The following is a 6,000-nucleotide window of genomic DNA, read 5'->3' on the forward strand; positions in this document are numbered from 1 at the left end:
TTTAGCGCAGGGAGCCTATGAGTGTCAAGAGCAGCGCTGGGCATTCAGCGCAGCTCCCTGCGCTAAAAACTGCTATTGTGGTTTAATAAAAAGGATGGAGGGTATATTTGTCTATTTTTGTATGCTATAAAAACCAAATACAGAGAGAGACTGAGAGCTGTTGACAAAGAACTACGTGTGTGTCTTTCTTCGATTCCAGCCAGAATATCAGCTTTGTGTTCAGCCAAACAGGCCCAGGTTTCGCACTGAATAAAGTATTTTATAATTTTTCACTATTCTGTTTACTTAATATTTCATAATAAAGTAATTATAAAATACTTTCTTTGTGTTTATTTGATTCCTATTCAAGAGAATTACTTTATATATAGTCAATATAGGCACAGAGTTAAATTTTTTAACATTTTCTAATGGTGGTGTGCCTCGTGATTTTTTTCATGAAACAAGTGTGCCTTTGCCCAAAAAAGGTTGAAAAACACTGTTCTATATCATGCAAACTTAAAACTGCATGTAACCCTAAGTAAGTTTACTGCAGTGGCCCCTAGTGGCATAGGACTGGTAGGGAAGGCACTACTTGACTGAGTGTGTGAAGGGATGGGAATAGGAGGAACTTGTTGCATTATTGTCCTTGCTTGGATTTTAGAGCTCTGTTTTCACATGATTTTCTTCCTTTCTTTCCCTTTGCACCTTTTGCTTATGCTGTGGTGAATCTTCCACCACCGCCATCCCACTGTCAGTTGATATACCTCAGGGCTCTGTCCTGGGACCACTTATTTTGTCCATCTACACTTCTTCCCTTGGCACTTTAATCTCCTCCCATGACTTTCAGTATCATCTCTATGCCGACAACTCACAGATCTATTCCTCTACACCTGAAATCTCGACAAACATTCAATCACAGGTTTCAACCACTTGTCTGAGTTTGCTACCTGGATGGTTTGCCACTATCTAAAATTAAACATGTCCAAGACTGAGCTCCTTAACTTTCCACCTAAACCTGTCTCTCCTCTTTCCCCGCTCTCTGTTTCTGTGAAGAACACCCACATCCTCCTTGTTGGCTCGCAACCTTGGGGTAATCTTTGACTCATCTGTCTTTCTCTTCTCATATCCAAGACTGCCAAAACCTGTCATTTCTTTCTATACAATATCGCTAAAACCAGACCATTTCTGAGTATACTGCCAAGACCCTCATCCATACCCTCATCACTTCTCACCTAGACTAGTGCAACCTGCTTCTCACTGGCCTTCTGCTAAACCATCTCCCTCCCCTTCAATCTGTTCAGAACTCTATTGAACACCTCATATTCTGTCAGTCACTATGCTCACATTACCCCTCTCCTCAAGTCACTTCATTGGCTTCCTATCAGTTTCCACATACAATACAAACTCTTCTTGCAGACCTACAAGTGTATTCATTCTGCAGCTCCTCGGTGTCTCTCCTCTCTTCCTATACTGCTTCCCGGAAACTCCACTCATCGGGTAAGTCTCTCTCATAACTGTACCCTTCTCCTCTACAGCCAATTCCACACTCCATCCCTTCTACTTTACTGCACCATATGCCTGGAACAAACTGCCTGACTCGATACATCAAGCACCATCTCTGGCAGTATTCAAATTCATGCTCAAAGCTGCTTTCAATTCCTAACTCCAACCCATCTGCTAGCAACCATCTGCCTTGCATTCCCCATCTGATCACTGTGTATAGAGGCACCTTTTTGACCAGTTTGTCTGTCATAACTAGATTATAAGCTCTTTCGAGCAGGGACTGTCTGTTCCATATTTGATGTACAATGCTGTGTACGCCTAATAGCACTATAAAAATGATAAATGGTAGTAGTAGTAGTAGCTGGAGCCAATGTGAATGGTGACAGCATGGGGAAGAGGAAGTCGCCCTGGGCTGCAAAATGGGATGGGGGGCTTGAGCCGCCCACAAGATGAATGAAGAGGGAGATCTCCCCTAACCAGAGACTTGGTACCAGGATGGGATAGACTTAGAAAACCTTGCTGGGGACCTGGGAAGTAAAGTCATTCGCTGAAGACTATATACATCAGGGGTGTCAAACTCAATCACATAAGGGTCCAAAATCTAAAACACAGGCTGTCGAGGGCCAAATTTTCTATTAAGATACTTAGTCTTAGTAGAAGTATAGATCCTTCCTTGCCCTGAGACACATGTGTCGCGGTCAGGCACTTCAGTGGAGCGTCCTGCTCCAACCTAGCTTTTACACTGGGACTGGGTCATTCTGCCTGCAAATGGGTACTGAGGTAGCATGGTGAGGAGCTTGGAGCTCCACTGGGATCGGGGCTGCACAATCAGGTACTTAGATGCGACACAATCATCGAGGGCCACATAAAACGGCCAGGCGGGCTGGATTTGGCACCCGGGCTTTGTGTTTGACGTGTGATATACAGTTATTTCTTAGGTGGAGTTGATTTGTTCCAATAAATTGCTACTGTTCAACAAAATTATCTTTGGTATGAGACAGATTTTTTTTTTTTTTTTTTTCCTGTTCTATAAGTTGGAGTCTCTCGGGTGAAAGACTCTCCGGCCTACTGGAAATAATTCCCGCCCCAGCCTATGCCCTAAATTTGTGTAGCTGCTCCCAGACCTGACCCTGAAGATTTTAGCGATATTATACAGAAAGGAACAACGGATTTTGGTAGTCTGTTGGATTTGAGACGCGAGGGAGAGGGATACATAAGAACATAAGAAATGCCTCCGCTGGGTCAGACCTGAGGTCCATCGCGCCCAGCAGTCCGTTCACGCGGCGGCCCATCAGGTCCAGGACCTGTGCAGTAATCTTTTATCTATACCCCTCTATCCCCTTTTCCAGCAGGAAATTGTCCAATCCTTTCTTAAACCCCAGTACCGTTCGCTGCCCTATAACATCCTCTGGAAGCGCATTCCAGGTGTCCACCACACGTTGGGTAAAGAAGAACTTCCTAGCATTCGTTTTGAATCTGTCCCCTTTCAACTTTTCCGAATGCCCTCTTGTTTTTTTATGTTCTGAAAGTTTGAAGAATCTGTCCCTCTCTACTCTCTCTATGCCCTTCATGATCTTGTAAGTCTCTATCATATCCCCTCTAAGTCTTCTCTTCTCCAGGGAAAAGAGACCCAGTTTCTCCAATCTCTCAGCGTATGAAAGGCTTTCCATCCCCTTAATCAGTCGTGTCACTCTCCTCTGAACTCTCTCGAGTAACACCATATCCTTTTTAAGGTATGGTGACCAATACTGGACGCAGTACTCAAGATGCGGACGCACCATTGCCCGGTACAGCGGCAGGATAACTTCTTTCGTTCTTGAGTCAAAGATCACCCTGAGGTTGCAAGACAGTGGGACAGGGAGGATGAGGGCGTTGTCTACAGAAACAGAGAACAGGGGAAGAAGAGAGGTGAGTTTAGGAGGAAAGATAAAGAGCTCAGTCTTGGCCATGTTTAGTTTTAGATGGCGGTGAGATATCCAGGTAGCAAGGTAGCAGACTGAGATTTGGGCCTGAATGTCTGTCAAAATTTCAGGTGTAGAGAGATAGATCTGTCAGTCATCAGCATAGAGGTGATACTGAAAGCCATAAGAGGAGATTAGAGCGCCATGGGAAGAAGTGTACCGTATTTTCTCGCATATAACGTGCGCGTTATACGTGGTTTTTACAAACCGCGCATACCCTTGCGCGTTATACGCGTGAGCGCGTTGTACAAAATTTTTTTTACATAGTTTCCCCTCCCCCGATGCCCGATTCATCACCCGGAAGGAGCGCTCACACTCCCACCCCGAAGGACCGCTTGCACCCCCACCCAAAGGACCGCTCGCACCCCCACAGCCTCCCCCCCTCCCCCGTGGAGAAGCTGTCTACCTTGTTTCCGGATACCAGCCCAGCTGCTTCCTCTGCCGGCGGTCCTGCCCCTTCTCAGAGCCCTGTGCTGCGCTGCTTCCTCTTCAGGCGGTCCCACACTTTCTCTGACGTCAGAGAAAGGGCGGGACCGCCGGAAGAAAAAGCAGCACAGCAGGGCTCAGAGAAGGGGCGGGACCGCCGGCAGAGGAAACAGCTGGGCTCGCTGGCATCCGGAAACAAGGTAGACAGCTTCTCCATGGGGGAGGAGGGGAGGCTGTGGGGGTGCGAGCGCTCCTTCGGGGTGGGGGTGCGAACGGTCCTTCAGGGTGGGGGTGCGGGTGCGTGCGAGCGGTCCTTCGGGGTGGGGGTGCGAGCGGTCCTGCGGGGGAGTGAATCGGACGTCGGGGGTGCTTCAGGCTTTCAGGGTAAGGACAGGACTTCAAGGGGGAAAGGAGAGTCGGGGCGGGCGAAAAGAGAGTCGGGGTCTCCAGAGGAGAGTCGGGCAGCATGCGCGGTATACGAGTGTGCGCGGTATATAAAAATTTCTGTACATAAATTTGTGTTTTTCGTGCGCTATACCCGTGTGTGCATTTTACACGGGTGCGCGTTATCTACGTGAAAATACGGTAGATGGAAAAAAGAAGTGGTCCCAGGACAGAGCCCTGAGGTACCCTGACCAACAGCAGGGTGTCGATGGAGGAAGATCTTCCAGAGCATATACTAAAAGTGCGATGGGAAAGATAGGAAGAGACAACAATATATTGATTAAAGTGATAGAAAATATCAAATTGTTACGAAGTGTTCATTAAAAGATTGCTCTCTCTGCTTAGTTTTAGGACTGATTTGGATCCCCAAAGTTTGGTAATTGTATTTTGCTCATTGGCCGACCCTTGATAACATAACATAATAACAAATTTCTAAACTGCATAACCATAAGTTCAATGCAGTTAACAAAAGATTATGCTAATAGAATATACATAAAAAAGAAAATGTAATATACAGAGATTAATTAGTCAAAAATTTAGAAAAAAGAAAAGTCCAGAAGTTTTCTATAATGTGTATAAGATGTAGATCTAATCAATAATGGGTGAAAATCTTTATCATAATGAGCTGCTTGATAAGAAAGACAGTGACCATGATGTTTCTTACTTTTACACCCCTTAACTGAAGGGAACTTAAATAGGGCATGAGATTTTCTACTCTTCTCCTGTGTCATAAAAACAAATCTGTCAACATGCCAAAACACAGCTCGTGTTGGGTCAGTAAAGACAAGTCCATGTTCATTGAGGCTCTTTGTGCTTTTTTTTTTTTTTTTTATATAAAATAATACTGGAAATTGTACATGTTCTGACATAGATGTATCAGTTCTGATATCCGCATTCTATCTAAAATGAGGCTGATAATGTTAAATTTTTTTTGCCTGCCTTTCCACATGATTAATCAAATTCAAGTATGGTAAGTCCCTTTCCCAAACAGCTTATACATCCTATTTAAGTATGTGAGGCAATGGGGATAAGGGGCTAGATTCACTAAGCAAACCGATCGTGTACCGATCTGTTTGCGATAGAGAATGACACGGGGAAAAAAATCTGTCCCCGTCACTGCACCGTCCCCGGCCCACCATCCTCTGCACCGCCCCGTCACCGCCGTTCCCTTCACCGCCCCGTCACTGTCACCGCCATCCCTTTCACCGCCCCGTCACCGCCACTGCCATCCCATTCACCGCCCCGTCCCCGTCCCCGCTGCATCCATATAAGCCTTAGTACTGTAATATTTAGCTTATTCCTTTCTTATAAATCAAAGTTCCTGCTGCTGAACTAGAGAAAGAGATGTTCAGCTGGCAGGGCTTTGTTTATAAATTTTTATCAACACAACTAATATACTATTTTATCCTAAAGCAAAAAATAAATAAATAAATAAATATAATTTTTTTTTCCTATCTTTGTTGTCTGGTTTCTGCTTTCCACATCTTCTCATTCAATTCCTTCCATCCACTGTGTGTCTTCTCTCTGCGTCTTCCATTTGCTGTTACTGTGCCTCTCCCTTCACCCCCCCCCTAATTGGTCTGGCATCCAACTTCTTCCCTCCGCTCCCCCATAGTCTGGCATCTGTCTTCTTCCCTTCCAGCGTCTTCTCCCCACTCTGCCTTCCACATTTTCCTTCAGGGTCTGT

The sequence above is a fragment of the Geotrypetes seraphini genome, chromosome 1 (assembly GCF_902459505.1).
Source record: "Geotrypetes seraphini chromosome 1, aGeoSer1.1, whole genome shotgun sequence".
In the NCBI taxonomy this organism is placed as follows: Eukaryota; Metazoa; Chordata; class Amphibia; order Gymnophiona; family Dermophiidae; genus Geotrypetes; species Geotrypetes seraphini.